We start from the raw sequence: 27,926 nt of genomic DNA on the forward strand, positions 1-27,926 counted from the left end.
ATCAAAAAACCTTACCCACAACAGCAAAGAGCGGCTCAGAAAGTATCCCAACTTTTTCATGGTAAGTCATTGTTCATGTCAGGAGGGAGGGAGACAATATAACAGGATATCCTCATCCCAGTGCCACCAGACTCGAGTCTGAGCGTGAATCCTGCCTTGAGCAGCCCCAGCAGCGAAGCGTGGGTTTCTCTGTGCATGTCCTTGGCCTGTGCCAGCTGCAGTAGCTGTGGCTCCTACCCCTGCCTTGTGTCATCCTGTCTCTGCAGTGAGCTGGGCCCGCAGTGCTGCCCCTCCCCTGGTCTGTGGGCAGGGCAGAGCCCGTGCTCCCATCCTGGGGAGTCACACAGGGCAAAGCAGAGTCCGTGCGCCCAAGCTGATCCTGGGCAGTGCCACAGAGCAGAGCCTGTGCTCCCATCCTAATCCTGGGCAATGCCACAGAGCAGAGCCTGTGCTCCCATCCTGATCCTGGGCAGTGCCACAGAGCAGAGCAGAGCCCGTGCTCCCATCCTGATCCTGGGCAGTGCCACAGAGCAGAGCCCGTGCTCCCATCCTGATCCTGGGCAGTGCCACAGAGCAGAGCCTGTGCTCCCATCCTGATCCTGGGCAGTGCCACAGAGCAGAGCCCGTGCTCCCATCCTGATCCTGGGCAGTGCCACAGAGCAGAGCAGAGCCTGTGCTCCCATCCTGATCCTGGGCAGTGCCACAGAGCAGAGCCCGTGCTCCCATCCTGATCCAGGGCAGTGCCACAGAGCAGAGCCCGTGTTCCCATCCTGATCCTGGGCAGTGCCACAGAGCAGAGCAGAGCCCGTGCTCCCATCCTGATCCTGGGCAGTGCCACAGAGCAGAGCCCGTGCTCCCATCCTGATCCTGGGCAGTGCCACAGAGCAGAGCCTGTGTTCCCATCCTGATCCAGGGCAGTGCCACAGAGCAGAGCCTGTGCTCCCATCCTGATCCAGGGCAGTGCCACAGAGCAGAGCCTGTGTTCCCATCCTGATCCTGGGCAGTGCCACAGAGCAGAGCCCGTGCTCCCATCCTGATCCTGGGCAGTGCCACAGAGCAGAGCCTGTGTTCCCATCCTGATCCTGGGCAGTGCCATGTGTGCGCGGGGCCCGTGAGTGCTCCGGGGGAGGGATGGACTGGCTGACAGGACAAACAGCACCTGCCAGGCCTGTGCTCTGCCAAAGACCTTGGGGAGCCCAAACAGTCCCAGGCTTCTCCTCTGCCCACCTGCTGAATCAAATTTTGAGACCTTTCTCTTTCATCATACTTAGTTGGAATTAACCAAATGATTCAAAAGCTGTTTGTTAGGAAGTGAAGGAGGTGGCAGAGAGCAGTGTGATTGAGTAAGTTCTATGTCCTTGGAAAAAGAGTGGGTAAAAATATGTCCTGTGTGAAATGTCAGTGTGTCTATTGCCAACAGCACACTGTAACAAACTGATGAAGTAGTCCAGAAAAAAAAAAAGATGAAATTCAATGCAAGGCCCTACATTTAGGCACAATCAACTGACTCCTCAAATACTGGGTAGAGAATGCACATCCCCTGTTGTAGAAAGAAAGCATAACAAAGAGAAAACATATGTAAATGTGAAAAAATAAGTGGAAATGGGATCTGTAGCATGTATGCTTCATTAGTTGAATCATACAGGATGCTGTTCTCTTTGAATTTGAAAAAAATGGAGACTTGCATCCAATTTTTCAGCAGTGATAACCAGAGAGAAGCCAGAACAGTGTAACAGCTGCAGTCAGAGCTCTAGGAAGTGCTGAGTAAAGTGCTCTAGGGAGCCCTGCTTGAGCAAGGATGTTGGACTAAGTGACTTCCAGGGGTCCCTTCTAACCTTACACATCCTGTCATTCTGTGTAGAGAGTGAAAGAATTCAGGGCATTTAGAGACTGGGGTGAAGTGCTAACCATACCTGCCTGTGTAAAAGGGGATGGAAATAATGTGTAATCCTGCTCGAGAGGACAAGCATTAGCCAAGTCAGGTTACAGCATACTTGTAACAGTTGTGGAGTTTCCAGTCCTGATTCTTCAAGAGCTGGTATGATTTTTTCCCAGCTCTGTTTTTCTCCAATTGCATGTGATGTATTTGTGCAGTTCTTTCAGTTCAGTGTTTCCTCTAGTACTGCTGCTGAGGCAGTGGACTAGTCTTACTGTTCACCTTCAGTTTATAAGCAATTTCTGGATTTGCTATTAAAAGTAGTTCTGCAGGATTAGTAAAATGTTTGGGAAGCCTGTTTAAGAATTTAAGGGTATTTTTTAGTACTGTCAAAACTTCACAATTACCACAAGCGCTAATACAGCAAACCCTCACTGTTTTTCAGAGTGCTCACATAATATTCCTGTGCAGAGCCTGCCTGCATTTGATGTGTACATCCCCTGTCCAGCCTCCTTCTTTGAGCTCCTTTAGCTGTTGATATCCTGCTGATTTAGGTAAGAGCTTCAGTTCTTGGAGAATTGGGACTGTGTACTTTTTGGGCCTGCTTCTTGAAAGGCACAATTTGGTTCTCAGGCTGCTGAAAAAGTAAATAAGATGTACGAATTCCTTAATTTCTGGAAGCTTCCTTCCACTGGCCAACCACATCACATGTAAGGGAGTTGTACAAATATGTGGTCTGTCCAGCTGGGAAAGAGGGAGGAGGAAAAGTCCATGTTAGAAATATTTGTTCAGCTGCTATTGGAGTAAGGCCAGTCAAAGTTACTGTTTACAGTATTAAGTGTGCTGCAGTTCATTTATCTTCTAAAGATAACCAATCAAGATAAAGAATCCATTCTTTGGGACAGTTTTGGCTTTATTTGCCTGACTGCAATATACTATTCCCTGTCATCCTGTACTGACCTTGGCATTGTTTAGCCATGCCTGATGGGAGCAAACTGTGACACAGCTGGGGACCAAAGAGACACTGAGCAGCCCATCCAGGTTGTGGAGCTTCCTAAGTGGCACAGACACAGCTGCTTTGCACAAACCCCCTGTAAATTTCAGTGGTGTAACCTCAAGGTATCTGTGGAGTGAATGGATGGTATGAAAATCTCCTACAACCCCTGCACACAGTGAGGCACTTGGAATACAAAGAGCTCTTGGAGAGAAATGCACAAAATAGAACTGGTAGCATATACACATCAAAGGAATGTAAAAAAAATAAAATTAAATGCTTCTCCAAGGAAAAAGGTTTTTGTAAGAACATCTCCTGAATGTCCTTTGAAAAGTTTCTTCCCCCTCTGGAATACCAAGAAACTTTGTATGTGTTGGGAAGTCTCTATTTACTTAATTTTAAGACAATGTTTCTCTTATATCTTACTATAAAGCCATTTTATCTTTCACCCACCAAGGAGCTTTAACTGTAATTTTAATGCCTTTACTATCCAAGGATAGCCTTGTCAAGAATTTTCAGTTGTCAAAGAAGTAGAGTCATGCTTTAGCTTTTTTGCTTTCTTTTCTTTCTTGCTCTGATTAGTGCCTGATGCTGACAGATGCCAAGAGCCTCCATGCAAAATTCACAGTAGCTACAAAAGAACAAAATACATCTCATCACCTTTAATTCCTTCCCCTGAATCTGTGTCATTAGGCTCATCTTAGCCAAAAGAGGGAAAAGAAACTGTTCTCCCACTGTTTGTTTCCTCTATTTTCTTTTCTTTTTTTTTGTGACTATGTGGACCCAAGGAGGAACAGACTTTGTGAATAGCAGAATCAGACCTGAGGAGGCCAAGTCTTTGGTTTCACACCAAAGGCAACCTGACTAGAAAAGAAGAGATTGTCCTTTTCTTAAGGTATTTGCTTAGGTATGTCCTCCCTCCACAAATAATGAATTCTTATCCAGTTCTGCTTTACTAACAGAGTAAATTTTCAGTAAGAAAATGGTAACATGGCTTATTTACTTGGATTTTTAGTACAGGTTACCAGTTGAAGTTCAGGGTTATATAGGAATGTACAGTTTTATTTTATCTGCTTAACTGTGATAAAATCTAGATGTTGTCTTATCTAAATGGAACAGAGCAAAGAGACCAAGGCTGATAGCTGGATGTTCAGCAGAAAGCTGTAACTTCAGGCTGATTTTGTACTTCTTTTCCATGTTGCCTCTACTGTCTAGTTGGCATTTCCCACTTGGTCACAGAGAACAGAGATTAGATCAGTATCAGAGCATGGAAACAGAAGTGCTGGAAGGTCATGTGAGTAACCTCAGCACTTTCTGGCAAATCCTCTCAAATGTCACAGAGGAATTGAAGCACAGGTCAGCATTCTCCTCAACCCTTGCCACATTCCTCCACATCCACAGAGCTCCACACCATGGAGGTTGTGCCTGTGTGTTCAGGATAGGTGCTGATTTCTGAGGCTGTACATTTCCAGTGTGTCACGTATTTGCTGATGATAACTTTGTATGCATTGACAAATTTAACACCAGAAAAGAGGGATAAAGAGGGCAGCGAAATGGGGGCACCCAGCAGGGTTCTCAGTGGTTTTCATGGACTACCCTTGTGACCTAGGGCCAAACATGGTAGCCAAGGCAATAGCAACTGTTATTTCTGTGGTTCACCTAAGGTATGCAGCATTTCCTGGGATCATACTTCAGCATTACTTGAGGTAATTCTGTGAAGATCTCCATACACTATTGTAAATTCCAAGAACCTTTACATTGGGAAAGGACAACAAGCAAATGTTGTACTGAATTAAAAGAATACATATTCAGAGATTGATTATTACCATTTTGGTCTTCTAATTCTCTTTATTAAAAGACAGAATCAGTAACAAAATTTACAGTTCTAATCCTCCTTGCTAATACTTCAGAATAGGAGGATATTAGTATGGTTTCCTGCTTCTCATTAAAAACAATTTAGTCATTATATATTAATGCTTGTGAAAACTGTTACTGAGTAAAAGTTTAAGCAATAAAATGGTGAGGAATATCTCACTTCAGTCAGTATCAATTGTACTGTATCAATTCCTACAGTGCATTTTTATTCAGCTAACTTTGCTTACCTCTGCGAATGACACTGTTAATAAAAAGGGAAAAGACCAGTTTCTCAAGACCATCCTGAGGAAGTGATACAAGGCATTACTAGATGTGCTTGAGGATGACTCAGTGATTCTTAAGTTACATCATGCTAAATAAATTATGCCAGAAGTTTGGCTACAATCACAAAACAACAGGATAGGGAAAATAAACCAGTCCCAGAGGCTGAAGCACAAGAATTAGTTTGAAGTGTGCAAGACAGTTCTGGCTGGGTTTAACAGAGAAGCAAAGCAAGACTAATAAAAAGAGAGGCATAGGAGCCTGGGATGATAAAAGGAAGAAGAAGGTGCAGCAGCCCAGCAGGAGTGTGTGACACAGGACATGGTGCAGATTAAGGATTATTGGTTTAATGGGATTACCTCTCTTTCTTTTAGTCATTTAAATTGCTGCACCCTTAAGGCCTTCAGTTTATTCCATGAACATTCCCATCTTTCCCTGGTCCCTTGATCTGAAGCCTCACTTTGTCCCCTGCAGTAACTTGCCTCTAGATCCTCCTGCTGCCCCTGAAGTCAGCTGGACTGAGAGAGTTGTGTACCATCCTACTGACACTGACTGAAAGCTAATTATTACAGGTTGGATGTGTCTCAGGCTCAGTGACTGCAGGATTCTGAATGTCTCAGTTACTTGCTGTTGAAATCTAAAGGACTAGGATCATGAAGCAAAATGTGTTTGGGGATTTCAGCAAAAATAGCAGCTTATCAAGCACAGATCAAGAGGAATTACCTAATTAGAGTTGTGCTGAAGAGTTCAATGAGTTACGCATGAACTTGTGAGAAATACATAGCACAAAGTTAACTATGATTATCATGTGTTGAGGGTTCATTCTGTATAGCAGAAATATGTGGCACAGAGGACCTATAAACCCCTGTGCCATGTGAGTACAGTAGCTTTGCTAAAGCAGCAAATTAACTCAGCCTGTCTCTTCCACAGACCCCATGTGCTCAGCCTCCCACAAGTTCCAGTTCTGTAAAGGAAACTCTGGAAACATCACCCTCTGCTTTCTGAGTGAACTGCCCTCCACAGAGACTGGGCAGCTGGGCCACCCACTATTCCTGCTTAGAGATTACTTTGCTTTTCAAAGATGGATTTTATTTGTAAGAGAATTTACATAATGACAGGTAAGTTAGAGATAAAATGCAAGAGCTGCAGCTTCAAGTTGCTGTGGCACCACAGATGTTTTTCTTACTCCTCTTGTATTAAAAATGGCATGAGAATATTTCTTTATGTGAGACCCAAACTCTTGGGTAAAGGTAACAGAGCAGATGGTTAAAGGGTAATACATTTTCTGTTTTTCTTAAAAGATGTTTTAAATAGTCACATACTATATGGATGGCAGTCAGCCACTGTGGAGAGGCTAAGTCAGCCAGAGAGGTGGGAAGTAGCACTCTCACACTGAGAAAATATTTCTTCCCTTCTTAGTCTTCCTTCTACAATTTTGCATTGCCTGTCCCCTGGCACTTCTGATGAGAGGCTGCTCAACCTGACTTATTCCTTCCCTTGTCTCTATTCCTATCCTTAGCACTCCCACGGTGAGGCTGGCAGCAGCTGTGGTACAACGGGGCCAGAGTGAGAGGCCCTGCATGCTGGCACATGGGGCTGGAAAGAGGGTGGCACCTGTGCTGCTGGGAGAGGGGTGTCCAGCCACCTCACACAGTGCCCAAGTCCAGCCCAGCAGCCTGCATGGCACCCTTGCTGCTGATAAACCCAGGACTTCAGTCCAGGGCTCTGGCACTCCAGGCCTCAAGGAATAAGGGAGAAGGTAATGAGGCACACAGAGAAGCTCAGAAGGCAGCTCTTGTCTGTCTTTTCACCTACGTGATGCTGAAGGCCAGGAAACACAGTAATTACAAAGCTTCTTAGAGGACATAATTAACTCCAGCTGGAGCTTTTCAACTCAACTTTTTAAAACCTTTCCCCCCTCATTAAGGGCATTAAGCAGTCACTTTTTCCTAGATCTCAGACAGAATCACTTTCCTCATATTAATACAGTCTTTAAATGATCAAGAAATGTTCTTTTCTCCCCTTAGTTCTAAGAAATAACTTCTGGATCATGTACTGAGAAAATCAGTCTCACCAGGGAGGACTACAGCTGGGAGATGAGTGACATCTACTACCCATCAATTCTAGGTAAGAAGGCACACCTGTTCTGAGGTGTGTTAAATGCAGAGAGCTCACTGAATGCTTTGAAAAGGTTTTGGGAACATTCTGTTAAAAGCTGATATTGTGAAAGGGAGAACAACTGTAGGAACAAACATATTTGCTATTCTCTTTCTCTCAAGGAGACAGAAAAGGTAAGAGAATGCTTTTTCATCCTCTGTGACCAGCAGCTAATCAGCAGGCTAGAACAATAGGGAATGTTAATAGCTTGTGTGTGCTTTGCCAAATGCAATGCTATTTTTGGTATGAGTCTAAGGGCATGATTCAGCAGTTTCTTAGCCAGCAAGCAGTGCAGACCTATCTCAAGAGTATTTTAAGACTCATGGTATCACATGTTTCTTAGTAATGGTTTTCCTTTCTTCCTTTATCTGTGGTTATATAGTAATTCCATTAATGCATCACTCATTAGTCAGTATGGGAAAACATTGGGTTATACAATATTGTGAGAGAACTCAGTCAAATGAATGCAGTGATCACTAAAGGTGTTCCTACTGAATAGAATTATCTGTGGGGCTCTTTACCAAGCTTTAATTCTTGTGAGACAGTTAATTTGAAGTAAAGATAGCTGAAATCCATGAAATATAACCATGGCAGGGTTACCATATTAGTTTTACTAACTTGTCAGGCAGGTAGGAAGGTTAGAAACCTTCTCAAGGCTACTAATACCAACTTGTATGTCTTTTTAGGGTTGGGGTTCTGGTTGCAGTTATTCATTTGGCATTGTCAAGAAAAAGATAAAATCGTCAGAGGTCAGCTGTAAGGCTGGAAATTTGAACTGACAGTGTAAGTGTGAACATAAGTATAATGAGAGAGGTAAGGATTCAACTACCTTTAAATGCAGGGTGTGTGTGAGAAGCTCTTGTTTAATCTGCAGTCAGGGGTGCACTACTCATGTTCACTCTCTATAGGAGAAATACAGCTTCATGAGAGGCAAACAGTGTTCCTGCTGCCTTTGCCATAAATATCCTGATCAGAACTAAAAAGGAAACAAAACTCCCATGATGGAAGCTTGAGCAGTTTAAATCCCCTTTCTTTATTCACACTGAGCACTGCACAGATCTCCTCTCCCCCCTGTCCTGCCATCTCGGTGGTTACTGGCTCATAGCATGTGAAGGACTTTCCCAGGGAACAATCCTGATTTGGTGTTGCACTGTGGGAAAACCCTTTGGCCTCCTGGCTACAGCTTTCCTGGTTCCTTCACAGTTTTCAGGCAGGAAATAGGGTAAAGCACATCTGATGCCCCTTGGCATGTTCACCCCATTCCTTGCATGGAGAGGAAAAGAGCCTGTGTGGGCAACTTCCAGTATCTGTGAAATCAAACATGTTCCTCTGGAAAAACATTTCATGGTATTTCCTCTGCAGGGAGGGGCTGGGAATGGGAGGTGGAAAGAATCTGACCTGATAGTGCAGTGCTTGCTGAAAAGGTGAAAAATAATCGGCGCAGTTCTCAGTGGAGGGAGTGATTTCTGTTGTTCACCTGGGAGTCAGGCACCAAAATGCCTTTGCAGCTTCACTCCATGATCTAGAACTAATGTGAGGTGTCCATTAGTCAATGGAACAAGATACTGATTCAGTGACTGAGCTGGGGGAAAAGAGACTTTTGGTTAGGTGAAAAACATCCCAAACACATGGGTCTCACTCAGCTTCAAGCACTTGGATGTTCTTGGCAAAACCAGCAAAAAATTAACAACAAAAGAGCACACACTTCAAAATATATTTTGGGAAAGACAAAATACTGAGCTTTATACAAAGTTACCTCTAAACAAGAGTAACTCTGCAAAGTAGAATGTTAAAATGTTTTAAGATGTCAGACCCTCCAACAACTTGCTTGTTTTTTCTTTACTACAGTGAAGAGGAAAATCTGTGTATTTTGTTTGAAGCTGTTCTGTGCCTTAAACCAAATTCCCACCTAAACTTCCTTACTGCAATAGCCCCAGCCAACTCATTTGTATTTTAGAGGGGTAAAAGGTTTATAGAAATGAAATGGAAAGAATGAGTGTTGTGTTATGTCCCATGAAGGAACCAGAATAGCAACAAACCAAGAAATTTTTAACAAAATTAAACTCTTCCAACAATACATAAGTTGTCCTTTGGTAAAGGTAACAAGAAAATGGCTGTTGAAGGTTTGGGGGCTCCAAGTTCCCTCAGCTGTTCATGAGCAAGGTGAAAAACTTCAGCAGTGAAATACAAATGTGGGACATGTCATGTGAGGTTTTCTCTTGTGTGTTCCTGACAAATCAGGGCTCTTTAGGTTAAGAGATGAATAAATCCACCCTGTCAGGCAATATGTGGTGTGTGTGGGAAGTCTTTTTGAGAAGGTATGTTAAAAGAATTCTGTAGTAGCTGGGTACCGGAGTGAGAGCTGACCTCTGACTACAGGCTTAGCACAGTATGAATTAGTTACTTACAATGAAAGCTTTTTTTTCCCCTGGATTCCCACAGAGTTAACAGTTCTGTAAGCAAGGAAAGCCAAATGAAAATATGAAAGCTGTACAGACCTCTGGCCTTGTCAGCCACTATGTAAGGCAAAGTTCAGCTTGCTGCTCTCCATCTCCTGCCTGACATTCTTGGCAGGCAGGACAAAGCTTTCCTCCTACCACTGCTGGAGCCCTGCCACAGCTGTACTGAACATCTCCCTGCTTTAGGCTCTGGGAAGCTGATGGAGGACATTTGACATTGCAACTGTATCTTTTTTTAATGGGGAAAAAAACCCCTACAACTGTGCTCTCAAAACTGCTGTGTTTGCTCCTTGAGAAATTCTTTAAGCATTGAAATTTGGTTGGAAGTTTCAAACACTTCAAACAGGTCCTTCTATTAGACAGAAACGCTGGTAATTATTTTACAGTATCTTGCAGTTGTTTCAGATTCTTTTAGCAGAGGTGCTCATGAAATTCCTCAGTGGTGACTGGTGACAGCCTTTTTATCTCCTTGTAAGAAAGGCCCTTACCAACACACACTGTGCTTCTGGTTGGGGATGTGCCTTGTTTTTACCTGCTTTAGCTTTATTCTTCTGTGTGAAGCATCCTGTTACTCAAACTGTACATGCCAGTGGTTCTGGAGGCCTGGAAAATCAAACACCCTTTGGTGTAAGCACTGAAATCACTTGGATGTGAGGTAAACACATTAAACAGTGTTAATTGAACATGGGGAAAACTTTTAAACGATCTTCCAGCATTTCAAAGATAAAAAAATATTGCTTTTACCACTGGACTTAATTTTTGGATTCTGTAAATGTTTATTATTAGAATGAGAAGGATATAAACTTAAAGGTTGAAATGTGGTAAGTCTACAAATGTGGTAAATCTATTGATTTGAGGCCTAAACCTTTATTTTTTTTCAAGTAAGCTTTTATTTTAAACTATTGCATCAAGCACTTTACACAGATTCCCTGCATGGACCTTTAGGAATGAGAGGGAGCTAAAATCCTTGCTTGTCTTACACTAAAGTATTATGAGAATGACAATTACAGCTGATCACAGAGTAACAATCCACTTTTCTGACTGCAGACTACAAGTTCTTCTCACAGGATCAGGAAATGTATGTTTTCTACTGTCAGACAGGTTTATTGCTACTAATACATATTTTGAATTGCATGAAGTATCACAAATCTGAATTCTGATTATCAAGTCACAGAACTGGTCTTGCAGAACACAGTAAGGTATCACCTTAAGTAGGAAGCAATTTGTTGCTTTGAGGTAAAATGGTTATAATCTGCTTGCTAGGATTTAAAAATTTTTTGCAACTTCAAATTTCTTTTCTAGAAGTTTCTTTTTAGTCACTAGAATGATTTAAGCTTTGTGGCACTCCAACTCAAATAATGAGTTCTCCCTTTGCCTGTAACAGTGCTCCTTATTGGCTCTGTTTCCTGAGTTAAACAAAAGCCAGGAAAACTGCACAGTTTAGGTTGAGAGACTGCAAGTGAAAAATTGAAGTTTTCCAAACAGTCTGGGTCCTGTTCACTGGCTGAGATGTAGGAGTGGACACAAAAAAAAATTTCTGCATTAACCAACACTGTAAAAGAAGCTCTCATATTTTGAGAACGGATTGTTGTTGTTCATCACCCTTTGCAGAAAAACAACAGAAAATTGTTGTATTCTGGTAACTTCTACCTAAAAACTACCAACAAGGTAGAAATTTCAGCTGTCCTGCCCTCAAACAGAGTGAATACAAAGGCTCTCTATGAGCTGGGAGTCAGCCACCTTTAAAGGTTGCTTTGAAATTTAGACCTGCTGGACATCTCCAGCTTGATATCCAAGCTTGAGCTTTTTCCTCCTCTGAGCTTCCACATAAGTGGTAGAGTAGCACTTTAAAGGGATTTGTTAAGAAATGTCTCAGAGCTCCTGCCCACACCATCCCCATTTTCCCCTCCATCCTCCCTAGCACACTGCACCTCTAAACTCAGTGTGACATAGGCTCAGTCCTGTCTTAGAGTATCTATAACTGGAAAAGATTAAGCTCATTTTGAAAGAAAATCAGTAGTCTTTATGTTGTTAGGCTTTGAATACTAGTTTACTGACAAGATAGTGGAAATACTTCCTTAAAGAGGGATGCAGGGTACAGTAAAACATTTCTATGCTCATTGAGAAGATGTGGTTGTGAGGTCAGCAAGGTGAAACATCATCTGCAGTGTGCCAGGCCTATGCTTCATTTACACTATGAGCTTCACCTCAGCCCAATGAGCTTCACCTCAGCCATGAAATAAATGTCTTCCATGCAGGCACTGATAAGGAAGATGGTGCTGGAGAGCAGATTCATCTGCTTTTTCCAAGGCTGGGAATAGCAAGGATGCATTAGCCACTGAACAGCCTGCTCCAGTGCCTGTCCAGCCTCAGGAGGGCTTACTGTGCCTTTTATATGAGAATCTGTGTACTCTAAAATATTAATTCTGAGTGAACCAGAAAATTCATGTGCTGCCCTTTACCTCAGGGTCACTTGTTAGAACATGTTATTTCTGTCCTTAGAAAGAAAAACTCATGTTTTTCAGATATTGCAAACGTAATTATGCTGATACTTGTACTTGGAGAGTTTCATTTCCTTGAAGTCCTTCTCTTTCTCCTGTCCTTGGAAAAACAGAAATACAATTAGGAACTTGAATTTCTGTCCATTGGCTATTTATGGAAAGTTGGCACATTCCTCACATGATCTCTTTTTTTGCCCTTGAAAAGAACTAATGCACTCTTTCACCTTGCATGTAGTCTAGAATGAACCCCTACCTCTTGTTTGCAGTCTTTCAGAGAAGTCACTTTTTTTCCTACCAGAGGCTTAAAAATTACAACCAGACCAAATTAAAGGAAAGGTCAATATTTAATGAATCAGAAATATATGCACAATATTAGCTTCAAGTAACTTCAGATTCTAGGATAAGAAGGGATTCTCAAATGAAATTTTGATTAAGAATTGGTTTTGTAGAAATGGTATTTTGGACCAAAAGTTATTTTTACATGATGCAAACACTTGCCAGAAAGGTAGGGATGGCTGGCAACAACTGTGGGATGGCTGTGGATTGCCAAGAGGCTGTGAGCAAGGAGATGTTGCAAAGATGTTTGGACACAGAGATGCAAGTGGTATAAAATGAACTAGAACAGGACAAAAATCCAGTGAGGTATGTAAAATCCCATTCTGTCTGCCTACAGAGCTGTAAGAATAAATTTCCTTACCTGTCATCTGCTTACCTGTCATCTGTCGGGCATTTTCTGCCTTTTGGTGAATGGAAGTTATTTTCCACTCAATTTATTTTACTACAGCATCAGAAATGCAATTTTGGTTTTTTTTTTTTACTCCAGAAAATACCTGTACCTCTGCAAATAGGGAATGTGGGTTTCTCAGGTGAGTCTGGTGGTTCTCTCTGGTGAAGACCTCAAAGGAAAATGGGTTATGCTTGATCAGCTTCAGTACCAAAACCACAGTAAGTGCACTGTGCATAAAATGCAACCTCATCTAAGCATATAGGTACCATCAAACTCTACAAGTGCAAAAATTTTTGATATTTTAGAAGGGAAGTTCCTTAAGAAAGGAAACCTTTGCTGTAAATAGTCTATTTTAATAGATCAAAACCTGAGTTTAGTGCATTCTGATTCTAGCAATAAGCATGCTCTATGATTTGCCCCTGGGAGCAAGCAAATTCATTGTGCTCATGGCATGTAAATATACAAGAAATAATACTTCTGAGGTTTCACATCCTTTCACAGTGTAAACAGAAGACCCAGGAGTAGATGTCTGAGCAATGATAGGAGTGCAGTGGAGTCGTATGTTTCCCATGGAAGTCATTTGTGACTTCCCTCTCTTTACTGCCACACATCTTCAAAGCACAAAACCAGCTTGTATTTTAAGCAGAACAATTATTTGCTTTACATCAAAGTTTTATGTAGCTCTTAATTCAAGCTGGGTTTCAAAGGAGTGAAGTTAAGGGAGGTCTCTGTAACACATGGGTGGTGATGTGTTTTCTGTTCCTGGTACACTTTCTATTGATAGATCTTGACATACTTTAAAAACATTAATAATTCAGCTGCTTGCTAGAAATAAAATATGGTTTGCTGTTTCAGAAGAATTCTTGCCAATTCCTTCTTCTTTTGCAGGGAATTGTATAAGCAGTCATCTCTACACCTAAACTGTTGTGTAATTGCAGTGTGATTATGGTCTGATGTATCTCCAAGTGTTTCAGTTGAAATGTCTGGGTGACCTAATCCTACAATTTTTATTTTTGCCTCTCAGGACCCTTTTTGCTGCTTATATTGTTCCTATGAGTCAGTTTTGTAAAAACAGGCGTGTTGTCTTTTATTTAATGGACTAAACTGCTATCTGAACAAGTTGTTTGCCATTCCCCTTATGATACAATTAGAATACTTGGAAAATTAATTAAAGGCAAAAATGGGATTATTCATACTAAAAAAATCAATATTTTTATTGTAAGACTATCAACAGAGACAGCTGTTGAATGTAGAGAACCCAAATTTTTTGATCCATGTGTCAGACAATTTGCTTCTTCCTCAAAAGAATAGTTCAGTGTTAACTAGTAAAAAAAAAATGGGGACTGTAATATTATTTTATTTGTGCTGATTGGATCATAGAACATCTGGAATCCTTGTCTGGGGTCCCTTGGTGTAACTGTGTGCAGTTTGTCACCGTGGTGACAGTGGCCCTCCTGTCCTGTGGGACTCTCAGTTCTGTCTGTGAAATTGCTGTTTCTGCACATTATTTGCAGAAGGCTGGTTGTGAACATTTTGCTTTTGAAATTCATCCTCAGTCCAAAACTCATATGAGCTGACTGTTTCTATTGTCTGGGAAGGTTAAAATGGCTTCACTTCTGTAATGAATTCACACTAACCTGCCCATTTGAGCCCTTGTGTCTGTATTTTTCAGGAAGATCTTTGCCTCCCTAGGACAACAGGTGAGCTGGTTTTCAGTGTTACTTTTGCCTCCCAGCCCTTTATAAAGGGCTCTTTAGACTTTGTAGGGGGATAGAATATAAGAAAATAAAGATAGTGTAGAAAGTAATCTTACCCCTAAGGAGTTGCAGCTGGGCCAATTAGCAAAGAATGGGAACAGGCCTGACTTTACCAGGCCACAGCTGTAAGCAATGAGAAGAAGAGTGCTATAAAAGAGTGGGGTGGCTGGTTGGGAAGGGGACTGGAGTCAGTTGGCTGCTTTGTGAAGAAGAAAGAGTCAGTGCTTGGAGGAGCTGCCCATGAGAAACACCAAGAAGGTATGGCACTTCTGTGATAAAGAGACAGCAGTACGGAACCCCTGCAATAAGATGGCAACAATACTTCATGATTTTTAAATGGAATTGGGTCCTGATTATGTCCAAGAACAAAACTGAGGCAAAAATTGTTTTCTTTTATACTTCTTGTGGTCAGGAGCTGAGGCAGCAGAAGTGTTTTGCTTTCCAGGCTGCTGTTGCACCAGCAACAGCCAGATCAGGGCTGTCAGCTCTTGCAAATAAAGAACTGTGTCTTCCTGCTTCTGTGACTGAGATGGGCAAAGGCTCTCAGAAGAGGGAATCCTCTCTCCTCAGCCCCAAACCTCCATCTCAGGTCAAATCCTAGTCAGGACCAACAAAGAAAGATTTCCTTTTAACATATACCCCTTTGTAACTCAGTGCTGTTAACATTTCTATTTTCTAGTTTTACTTTGAACCTCCATGTTTTCTTTTTTTACTTAGAGACTCTTGATTCTTTAGCAAGATGAATTTCTTTCCAGGCCAAGAGAGGTGTTTAGGGAAGAGAAAGAAAAGTGGAGTCTCTAAGGAGTCCAGTTTAAACAGTGTGCTTTCTTCTTATGTCTTCGACTGCCTTAGACATCTCTGCCTGCCTTCAGACTGACTGGTTTGTTCAGACTAAAAGACTTGCTGGAGTCAAATCCAAGGGGAATAACAAATATTCCATGAACCCCATTGCACAGTCCAGTTCTCCCATGTGTCACTCCCCAGTGGTTCTATCTGAGGGCTAATTTCCATAGTAAGGGACAGAAAAACTTCAACATTTAAATTGTTTCTAGCAACTAGAGCCCAGTGGAAGTCATCATTCCCTTATTCTCCTTCACTGGTGGATGGGGTGAATTTGCATGCTCTGCATTCTTTTTTCCTTTTTTTCTCTTTCACAATGGGTTTTGGGGCAGGATGGCTATGTGGTGTTGCTGAGGGCAGGAGAGCTGCTTCCACACCCAGCCCTATGAAATACATGTCCCATGAAGAAAGCCAGCTCTGGGGAGCTGGAGGAAGGAAATACTTTTCCTGTTTTGTATAGGCCCCAGACACTCTAAAGCTGCTTTTGTGATTAATTTAGCCAAGTGCCGTTTAAGAGATATGTTGCTACTCTCTGAGTGTTTTTTGTCTTTGGAAATCAAACCTGGTATAAAATCCTTGGTACAGGTACATTTTTAAAATAAAAAGTATATTTTTTTCTTAGTCATACAGTTACCACACATCACAAATTGAAGATAAAAACACCCAGTAAAAGGCCACTTCATGCTTTCTCTCAGTTATTTTACACTGTTTGGTGTTTTTTTTTTCCCCAAAAAGTAGATTTTATCCTAGGCAAAAGTTGCTTTTATAGACAGCTTCTGCAGGATGAGGCCACACATCTCAAGGTGTGCTTTCTGGGAAGTAAATTATTGAGGATTGTCTGTGTTACTTGTTGTGGTCCTTTCTGTGGCTCCAGAGGCCTTTGTGGGAATATATTCCACTGAAATAACAGAACCGTCCCTCACTTTATCTACTGTGTGATTAATTTTTTAGTTAAATAATTAAAATAAGTGAGGTAAGAAAACTTAATGGAAAAACTGAAGAAAAATCCATGTTAAAATGGGAGAGAGGAGCACAAAAATGAAGACTGCACATTACTCAATAGTTGCTTTGTTTTTTGTGGTTAGTCAAACTGTCCTTTCTCTGCACAAATGAGGATTGCTAAGCATGAAAGATCCTCTTTTCTAAGCAATCCAAGCCACAGCTTATGTGCTGTGTCAGCTTTCTCACCACTTTAGGTACTGTGAGAAGCAGAGAACTGCTGTGACTGGTTCAATGACCACGAGTAATGGTTAAGGAATAAAAATGACCCTCAAATCATATGATTTTGATCTGGAGAGTATGTTCTTAGAATTAAGGCAAAGTTTGGCATGTTTTTCAGCTTTCATTTACTAAAAGACAAGGTACTTCACATGGTAAAATATGAATTTAAAAGCCATGTGTGAGAAATTAAAAACTAGAAAAGATTAAAGGAAACTGCTTTGGTACACTGTCCACAGCAACATTATTGTCCCATGCAAGAGCAGCATTCTCAGTAGTTATGGATCATCAGTTATGGATCAGTTTAATCTTTGGGATATATGGCCTCAAAACTGACTCATTTCATATGATAATTTGACTCTACCACTATTTGTCTGCTATGGAAGCTTTTGATTATTATTTGGGATTGTTTTAGTTTCTCCAGAAGTGAAGGCAAACCCTGTGTATTTAAACACCACCAGTGTGCTTGGAGGCATTGCTGCTCACTCAAGCACTGGTGCCTCCAGCTGGATATGTCGTAAGAGACTTTGTAATCCAGCACAAAATTTTTCTAATCCTTTGTATTCATACAGAACAGCTTTTTTTTTCTCATATTTTTAAAAGGCTGTAGGTTTAAAAGCTTTTCAACCATATGATACACAGAACAAGTTTCTTAACATGATCCTTAATTCTTCAGTAGAGAATCCTTAAATTGTGTGGTAATGCAGATAGTTACCCAAATAATCCCAGGAAAGAATTCTTTAGTAAGTCCCTGACCCAGGCTAAGGCTTTTCAAGGAGTTGGAGGTTTTTTCCAATTGTTCATAATTTGTCATTCATAAATTCCTTGACTGCTGAAATATTGCAGTGACATCTTGTGCCAGCTTCCCTAAGGATGCAGAAAGTTTATATCAAACTACACATTAATTCAGTGCCATGGAGAAAGATTCTTCATCCTTTTGGTAGCAGCCTCCCTTTCAGGTCTGTGGATGTTTCCTATCATTTCTCTCTAAGAGTTAAAAGGTTTGAGCTTCCCACTGCCTTTACAAGCCTCAGCTCCTTGTCAGGAGTGCCTGCAGTAGGTAACAACTCCTGCTGTGTTGGTAATGTGTGTGTAACTTGGAGACAGTGCAGCCCAGGGACATGAGGTAACCTATACCTCCTATACCTGTCATGGCTCTGAAAAAGGCTTCATTCCATATGCTAGCAGATAGAGATGTTTATCATGGAAAATGTGAAAAAGCATCTATAGATATGCATTGGTGTTCCAAAGCTGTAAATTCTTCTAAGCCACGCAACCTTAGCAAATAGAAAGTACAAATATAATTACATGCCTGAGTACCTTGAGCTGCTGTTGTGTGCTACAGGCATGAACCAAGGAAGATCAAGGCACAGTTTGTTCAGCTGAGACTTTTGCTTAGCAGAAGCATCCTCTGTGCCCAGCTTCTCCATCTGATTGACCTCATGGGCTTCAGCAGCATTTGTTTGTAGGTTTGGATGTGGCTGTAGGCACAGGCAGCTGAACTGCTGTCCAATTAGCTTTTCTTTTGGTAGCTCTAGGAGCTCAGGTCTTTGGGGAGATAAAGAATGTCATCGAGTTTTATACACCACTAGCATGTGCTTAATCTTTTGGAACCCCTTCACTTCATGTGGTGTTGGGAAACCAGAATCTGGTTGAGCAGCTGTGGTGCCTACCTTGCTGACATAAAATTTCTGTCTCCCACCCTCATTTTCACCCTCTGGAAGGATCTAGAAGTCTGATTTTTGCAAATGTGTATGTAAGTAATTCCTAATGCATCTGAATTGTCCCAGTAAATTGAATTAGACTGTCTGTGCTTGAACTCATGTGGAAGGACTGGGTCTTCTAATTTGTAACTTTAGTGCTATTAAAGTTCTGAACACAGAGAGACTGAGAAAAATCCAGATCTTACTTGGACTAGTAAAAATCAATGCACTAAAACTGCATCTTGTAGTGTAGGAACAACTTGTCTGGCAAAGTGACCATTTTCTCTGACTGGATTTGGTTAATTAACAGTGTCCCTTGGTCTGCTGCTGTATCTTCCCTGCACATGCAGCTTTATGGAGGTCCAGTCAGGGCTTGATTAGGGGGCAAATATTTATTGCACTAAACCACCATTATTGCAAGCTAACTTTGCTTAGATTTGCTTAATTTTATCCTTTTAAGTAGTATTGTCTGCCCTATTGTTTCAGAAAAATTAAAGTAAGGAAATAAGAGATTTTCTGTGTACATCATCTGGTTCTGATTACCTGCTTTATTTTCTGAATAGCAGTGGAACTTGTTCAGCAAATCAATGTACAACCCACAAATGTGGTGTTAATTAATGAGGTACATGCTTTGGAATTGGCTGCCACCAGCTCAGTGGTTTCTGAGCATTGCAGAGAGTTCCTGATTTCTATGGCTACTTCCCAGCTGGGAGTTGATGTTGCTTAAACTAAAGACAGGCCAAAATACTGAAGGAAATGCACTCTTTGCTATGGAACATCTCCCTGTATTGTATTTATGGGGTACTCAAAGGATCATTTTACATCAATTATAATTTCTGTAGAAAAAAACCACAGAAGTAATTGGCTCAAGTATTATAGGAATATAATTAATTACAGGCATGAAATTTAGTGTAAATAAAGAGCAGACAGTTTTCTAGTAATGTCTTAGTAGGTAAATTAAAAACCAAATAGTCCCAAAAGTTGCATTTCCTCTTTCAAAGTAACAAGTTGCTTTCAGAGGGCAGCAACAGACACTATTGAAAGAACTGAATGGAACAAGTGGTTAGAAAGATCTGTCCAGCCAGTGATATCTGTCATCACAGAGTGATACTTGAGAAAGTACAAAATTCTTGGCTTGTTTTATGGAATATACCATTGACATGTCAAATTCCTTTGAAGAGGTACTACACATACCTGAAATGTGTTCTACATTTCCATCTTTTCATTTCCTCTGCTTGAGGACAGCCCTGGGACTGTATTACATTAGTGATGGGTGCACTCTTCCCTTCCCAGCCATTCTGGGGGCTCCAGCCCTGCCCTAAGCTGTCAGGTGGGCCTGGCCATGTGCCTCTGAAGAGACCATGCTGGAAATCCCAACATCCACTCTCACACCTGGGGGATGTGTCAGGGCATTTGCAGGAGGAGGAGGAGGAACAGAACAAGCCCAGACCCACTTGCCAGGCTACTGCTGCAGTGTTTCCCCTCTCTGAAAAAGCAGAAGTGTAACAGAACTGTGTCCTCTGGACACTGGAGGTAGATTTACTGTCAAGAAAACCTTTCTGAGTATTTAACTCATATTTCTTTTATTTCTAACCATTACACACAAGTGTGGTGTGCCTTCCACCCCTTGCTTCCAGATACAGCTGTAGCAACAGAGGACATAAAAAATTAAATTAGTTAATTTCTAATAGTCTACAAACATTTGAAGGATGCTGTGAACTTTCCAAACCATTTTTGAGGTTACTCATTACTTCAATCAATTAATGTTTGTTTAAATGCAAACACAGCTGTTTTGTAGGGTTGTTTGGTTTTTACCTTACGCACAAGAGACTTACAAACTCAGCAAATGAAACACTTTGGGTTAACAAACCCTATTTCTCCAAAGCCCATAATCTCAAATGACAAATATTATTGCTCTTAGAATTGGGGGCATGAGGGTGGATGGGAAATCAGCCTGGGTTTTGGTTGGTTTTTTTCTGATGTTGTTGCCTTTTGGTTTGTAACCCTCAAAGCCATAAAATTCATAAACCTGAACCTCCAGTAATGGCTTTTAAGATTTTTTTCTCCATCAATGTGCCAAGAAAAGGGACAAATATATTTGCAGTGTGCCCCCTGTGCCATATCTGGAATATATATTTGGCCTTACCAGCCCCAACAATCCTGGTGCTGACTCTCATCCCTGCCAGCGACCACACACAGCCCCCTTTGCCCCTGATGATGTTTGTGCTCTATTTAGGCAGCAGACAGCCCTGGGATTACAAGACAGGCTTTACCTAGTCTAAAGAAGCAATGATAACCTTTTTCCCTCTAAAAACGTGGACCTGCCTAATATTTGCCAGTACTTTCAACCCCTCTGATCTGCATTATGCACATTACAGCCCTATTTCACTATTGGTTTACACAAAATAGCCCCAGAAATGCCCCCTTTTTTTAATCTCTCTCAGTAACAACCTTCCAAGAGGGCACTTCAGGATTTCTGAATTGTTCATTTTTCCAGATTTCTATTACTCTAGTTTTTCTTCCCTTAAACAGATATTTCTTTAATTTACACTAATTTTCCTTTATGAACATGAAAATCTAACATTTTTGTGGGCAAAAAGTAAATACAGGATTAGCAAACTTGCCCAATGGCTTGGTTCACATTTCGTTCTTTGCAGTGTGATCTCATTAATGAATAGTCAAGTTGAATTTGGAAAATGAATACAGGATAAAAAAAAAGCTGTTTTGTACCACTCAGATTTTACTTTAGAAATAATTAGTGTTGACTGGATCTAATAAAAAGGTAGGCTTTTCAATTTATCATTTTGAATTGAATGTTTGCTATGGAATTTCTTATTCTTCTAATTTCTTGAGAAATAGCAACACCTAAAGATCCCGAGATCATTTCCTTGGAACCCTGCTGATTTCATTCTTACTAAATTCTATAGATCTGAGCCTGTAGTTATTATGAAACTTAAAGGAAAATGACAATTAAAGTGATTATTTCAGTAAAATGTTAGGAAAATTAACCTAATCCCTATTGTTAAGAAGACATTTTTTTTTTCCTATGGAGAAAAAAGTTTTAACAAATAATTCATTAAAAGTTTTAGTTTTCTGAGTTCTGTTAATCTGTTAATATTTTAAACTTTATTTTGATGAGAGCCACATTTGCATTAGTCTAGAGTTGGTTTCCTTGTAACTCTTGAATCTCTTTTAAAAAGATGTCAGAAACAAGCACATGTTTTAGATTCCTTAATGAAGACAGCCTACTTGTCCTGCTCAGATCTGCTTCCTTGTAATGAATATTTAGCTCATTAACCTAAGCACAATGGCTTGTTCCACATTTCAGGCTGGATCCCAAGCAGCTGTGAACCCTTCTCTCTCTTGCATTGTTTGATTCCTTGGGAATGGGAGAAGTGTGTAGGATTGGAAACAGCAAAATTCATTGTTCCTGTCAGGGCTTTGCTTGGGCAAACTGTACCTCACCTATCAGAACCACACACATGATGTCCAGAGCCTGATTATTTGTGGAAAACAAAACTGAAACAAAACAGTTTCCAGATGCCATCCATATTTTCCTTCTCTCTAAAACTTTGATTTTTTTTTTTTAAGAAAAAATTGTATTGGTGTAAGGCTTTATGTCCTGTAAATTTGGAGCAAACTAGTAAGATGGTAATTAAAACAACAATAGAGATCTAAACAGATGAGAGAAGAACAGCAGATGCTACAGAAAAGCCTTACAGAATAAGACTTCAGTAAATCTACAGGAAATTCATATCAGTTCTATAAAGCTCCAACTGATAATCACGGACTAAAAATTAAAGTAAAAAAGGATCTTTTACAAAAATAAAAAATCAAAGTTTAGTGTAAAACCCAGAGTCAAACCTAACTGTTGCCCAAAGTCAAACTTAATCTGTTGTTCTCTGTGGTGTGAGCTGTTGTGTTGCACATGCAGAGTGTTTGGGTCATCTCTGGTTGAACAGCTTTTCACTAATTAGTGTAATAAAACACTTAGGACATTTTAGTACTCTTTCAAGTCCATTTGATGTGCCTGCAGGAAGCCGCCTTTCTGTTCTTTCCTAATTATTCTAATTTAGAACAATGACCTAGACTGAATTTGTTAGCTTTCATTTTTTGGAATATATTTGAAGTCGATAGATCAGCAGGGTCTTAATGTGAGATTCTTGTCCCTGTGCATTTGTGCGTGATCATCTGGATCCTCTTCCCTCCCTGTGCTGCAGGTGGCCCAGTGTTTGAGTTCAGGGAAAAGGCACAGCAGCTGCCTCTCCCACTTGGCATGACTGCCTAGGAGGGAGTTGTACAAAAGGAGAGAATTGATTTCTGCCTTGGTTCCGTGAGAAAAATGAGACTTCCTGCAATTTCTCTGTGTGTGTCTCCCTCGGCCCTGCTCCCCTCCCAAATAACTTTTGAACCCTTCAGTCAGTTTTGGCCCTGTCGGATCAGGAGGCTGCACTGCAGGGAGTTAATTGAGATGAGCACTTGTAAGAGCAGAGAGTCTCCATGAACATCCCAGTGAAGAGGAGGCTGTGGCTCAGCACCAGAAGATTCATACGGAAAAGGGACGTGAATGCTCCAGGTAGAGGAAAAGTTGTCATCAGAGATCAAACCAAACCCAAAAAATTATGGGAAAAAAACTAGCAACTTTGTGCTGTGCATAGAACTTCTTGGGTTTCTTTCTCCTAAAGCTTTAAGGAATGGGATATTTTTAGCCTGTTCCCCTTTGCTATTCCTTTGCTTGCTGACACTACTCTTGCAACCTGAGCGGCATCTGTGAATCTCTGCAGATTCCTTCTCTCTTAACAAAGAGCTAAGCATGCTTAAAATTTATTTCTCTGGATGCAGGATTTCCATGTTAATATATTAGATAGTTTTATTTAGTCTGGAAAACTATTTAAGCACTTCTGAAATTTTTGGAATGTAAATAGGAAGCTCTCCTTTTTTGATGTTTGTGTTTGCATTGGTATCCATCTCTAAAGTGAGGTCTCAACAATGGTTGTATTATATTTATCTCTCTATGGAGAGATCTTTGCAGAATTTCTACAGGATCTACTGAATTGTTTTACCTGAACTGTTTAAGTGGCTTGATTTACCTCTGAGCTGAGAGGGGCAGCTGGAAATCTCCACTGTTTGTATATCTCAGCCCATCTTTAATTATTTTGTAAGTGGTTCTACTTACATTGCATTATTCCAAGTTGAAATGTTTTTTGGAACATTCTTTGCTGGTTAATTGGAAAACTATTATTTATGGCTTCCTGGTGATTTGCACTGATGGGCATTCAGGGTGGTTTTCTGGCTTCATTTAACCTGTTGATTTAGAAGTGGGTATTTATTTTGCAACCGATGTGAGTTTTTCTTTCCACTTAATCCTTGAGATCAGCTAGTAGCTTTTATAGAAAAGGAAAGATAAACTGTCTCTGTATCCTGAGCCTACTCACAGAATATCCAGTCCAGAAAAAACATACTGTACAGACTGATGGAGCAAGCACTATGAAAATTTTTCTTTCCTACAGATGTGATAGTTCTCAGAAATCCAGTTTTCATTTGCACTCTGCCGAGTGAAAAAGGGCTCTTTTCAGGATGGGATATTTCAGGGTTTAAATAGTCTCTTTGTACTAAGAGCTCATGCACTGCTTTTTACTGTTTATATTTTTGGTACTTTTCCTTCTTTGAAGTGATGGAGGAAATGGAGCAATCTGCAGCTCACAAGAAAAACCAGGAGGCTAAAGCAATGTTTTATATAGAAAGCAATGTGCCCTGGGACCTGCTCTTCACTGTCTTTGCAGCTGTGATCCCAACAGTCCCTGTGCTCCTGCTTGGTCCCAGGGCTACAGCCCAAGGTGTCAAATCCCTCTGATCCTCCTTCTGAGGCAGGATTCAGTTGTCATTCATACTGAGAACTTATCTTAACATAATTTTAATGAATAAGAGGAACCTTATGCTATGTTAAACTTCATTTTCTAAGTGGAAAAGGAGGAGAACTGTGAAAGATGTCCCTGCTTTCCCTGTGTTTCTTCCATAGAAGAGCTAGGACTGCAAGTAAGAGAAAAGTAGGGCCAAGGAAGCTCAAGGGACAGAGGAAACTTAGCCTGAACAAAACCTTTCAATACAGAAGTGTCTGACTTTGGTGAAAATTATATATTGCTTTTGACTAGCAAACTTTATGAGAGAGCCAAGTTACTTTATTATTTTTAAAATCAGTGACTAAAAATTAAAGAGATAACATTTCTGATAATGTTGGAGAGTTTGTCTGTTGGCTTGTTCCACTGGTTTGAGGAAGAAATGAAAACTCCTTTGGTCACTAAAGGAAATCAAATAGCCAAGATATTCAAAGCTTTGATCACAGTCTTGAATCTAAAAATAAAATAAACTAAGTAGCACTGCAAACAAACATAAGTTGAGGCATCAATAGCAGTAACTGATAACCAGCTTTATGGCTGGGATAATTTAGCTAGTTTAAAATAAAGGAGCTAGCTCTATGAGAAAGCCATTTTGAAAAACTGGCAAAAACTCCTGCTTTTCTGGGCCCTACCTTCTACCCACTCCTTTGTTGCTTCTCTCATGAAGAAATGAGTTGATGGCTGCAATGTCTGTTCTTGAATGATAAGCCTAATTCTTAGTTACACAGCTTCATCTGGAAGGGTCTACAGGAGACAAAGGTCATGGCTCCAATAGTGATAATTCCTTACATGTTAAAAAGCTTACAATTCTTTAACAGTTTTCATTTTAGAAACTAATAGACTTATCACCCTCAGCAGTTTAATGCCATCAGTCTTAAAGTATTTTCTTTGAACTGCTGGCCACTCCTTTATTTGTTTATTTACCTATTATTTTGGGAGAGGAGGAAGAGGGTGGAAGGGGAAACCAGGAATTGCTGCATGAGAGCTGAGCTGTCTCGGGTATCACACAAACAAACATCTCTTGGGAATGTTCTAGGTGTGGTTGCAGCTGTCCTGGGAGAGCTCTGAGGGACAAGGGACAGGCTCTGGGACAAATGTGAGTGAGGTTTGGGTGTATAACATTAAAACTTCATCTTCTGAGCATAGAAAAACCTCTTGAAGACAAGTCCTACCCTGTTCTCAGTGGAACTGCGGTTCTGGGAACATCTTAAACTATTTATTCATGTATTATCTGGTTTTGCTATACGCAGATTTTTCCCCCCAGCCAGTTCCCCACAAAGGCAATGGGAGCTTGTGTTGGCACAGGAGATGCAGCAGCAAGGAGCAGATGTTAGCTGGGAGGTGGGAATGCTTCTTTCCATGGTGGCCACTTATATGTTCAAAGCATCTGAGAAACCACAGCCTCAGGAACTGCTGATAGGCAGGTTCCAGAGCTGTGGGGTGACTTTCCTTACAGCCACATGATGGTATTTACCTAGAGGGCTTCATTCCTTCTATTACCAACAATATTAACAAGAAATTCTTTGTAAGAAGCTTGGAATTAACTTTCAGACCACACATACAACTCAGAACACTGCTTATAGCAGTATTTTAAGATTTGGTACTTCACCTTGTTGCTGGCCTTGTGACTTTGTGACCCTGGACTATAAAGTGAAAGGCTGCTTTGTCAGTGATTTCTGAAGAGTAGGGATTTCATCCTGAGTTGGCTTTGCAGTACAAACACAAATATTGTTCATTATTTCTGCCCTCTGATAATGATTTCATCTTGTGAAGAGACCCTACTGTGACAAGCTCACCCCTTTATGTTAGTGAAGTAGTTAAAATGCAGAGCTGTTCAGAGTATTATTTAAATGTCTTTTGCAACTTTAGAGGGGAATGACCTTGCTGCCCTGGCTAAATTCCAGTTTACATAATTACAGCCTACTACTTAACTCCTCAAGGAAATGCTGTGCAGAGGCTAAAGCTGAACCTGCCCTGTTCAGTCTGAACTGGGATTTCCACAGAAACCCACTGCAGGGATTCTGCACTGGGAGAGGGGTTTGGTGAGAAGCACTGGGGTGTTAGCTGATGTACAAATTGCTGCCTTTGCTTCTGCCATCACCAGAAAGATAATCAGCAAGGAGTACAAGCCAGAACAGAGAAAGAACAGGCTTTAGGGCTTCCCAGAAATGTATTAAGTGACCCTGACAAGTTTTGCCCTTGAAATTATACATTAGTCAGAACAATATTTGACCTGTAAGCAATTAGCCCAAAGAAGGGCTGAAGGACAGTTCTGGTGTTGCTAAGGACCAGGGAAAAGCAAAAATAAAAGTTAAAAGATATGTTATTTTATTTAAAGGAAATAGAGAAGCATGCTTTCATTTTTTTCCTACAGATTCTTAATGAAGAATGACACAGAAATTTTGCAGGAAAGGAAGATTACTTTTATTAGGAAAAACTGTATCTGTCAGAAAAGGTAAGCACTGAACAGATTCCATACCACAGAATGGCTTTTATCAAAGGCTTGCAAAATTAGTCTAGTATCTGTCAAGAATAAATAAACCTCAGTTCCTCTGCTTTGGGGCAGAAGGTCTGTTCAGGTTTCTCAGAGTTACATTTGAAGCTGTTGTTTTCCTCTGTCCTATTCTCTGCTGGTTCTAATTCTGGCTGTTAGCATGTGCTTTAGAAGGCTCACTGCAGACTGGGGTTTGGCACGACAAGTTTTGCCCTTGAAATTATACATTAGTCAGAACAATATTTGACCTGTAAGCAATTAGCCCAAAGAAGGGCTGAAGGACAGTTCTGGTGTTGCTAAGGACCAGGGAAAAGCAAAAATAAAAGTTAAAAGATATGTTATTTTATTTAAAGGAAATAGAGAAGCATGCTTTCATTTTTTTCCTACAGATTCTTAATGAAGAATGACACAGAAATTTTACAGGAAAGGAAGATTACTTTTATTAGGAAAAACTGTATCTGTCAGAAAAGGTAAGCACTGAACAGATTCCATACCACAGAATGGCTTTTATCAAAGGCTTGCAAAATTAGTCTAGTATCTGTCAAGAATAAATAAACCTCAGTTCCTCTGCTTTGGGGCAGAAGGTCTGTTCAGGTTTCTCAGTTACATTTGAAGCTGTTGTTTTCCTCTGTCCTATTCTCTGCTGGTTCTAATTCTGGCTGTTAGCATGTGCTTTAGAAGGCTCACTGCAGACTGGGGTTTGGCACACTGAGGTATCTGCAAGAGCCTCCCCAAGGCCAGACAGACAATGATTTTTTAGGCTGAAATACAAAGATCCAGGTGATCCTAAAACACGTGGCACAATTTGCAGGCTTTTCCCCTCTGTTCTTGAACTCAAAAATCCATACCAACTACTGCCCCTTTCTCACGGCTTTCCTGCCAAATCTGCCCACCAAGGACAGGGCACGTGTTGGAGCTGCTGTAAACTCATAACTGCTTTGGGCCTCACAAAATGCCAATGAAGAGCAGTGGTTTTCAGCCCCTGTGGAACTACACTTGACTGGAACACATGGGCTGAAATTACTGGGCACCTCTGCAGCATTTAGAGCAGCCCCTCAGTCAAAGCCCATTGCTGTGATGTGCTCCATAAGGCCTTGCCTGTACATTTATTTTTTGTAATGCTTGCCAGAGCTGCTGGAATTCCAGGCTCTCATGTTTATCCAACCA

The 27,926-nt window shown here is 40.9% G+C and overlaps 1 long non-coding RNA gene across 1 annotated transcript; it reads left to right on the top strand.

The window, feature by feature from the left end:
* Positions 1-5,942: 5,942 nt before the first annotated feature.
* On the top strand, positions 5,943-27,536 carry LOC115947911. Its single transcript, XR_004081771.1, has 3 exons — positions 5,943-6,124; positions 7,034-7,133; positions 27,149-27,536. It is a non-coding gene; the product is annotated as an uncharacterized LOC115947911 (long non-coding RNA).
* The last annotated feature ends 390 nt before the right edge of the window (positions 27,537-27,926 follow it).

Source organism: Geospiza fortis, unplaced genomic scaffold (assembly GCF_000277835.1).
Source record: "Geospiza fortis unplaced genomic scaffold, GeoFor_1.0 scaffold112, whole genome shotgun sequence".
NCBI lineage: Eukaryota > Metazoa > Chordata > Aves > Passeriformes > Thraupidae > Geospiza > Geospiza fortis.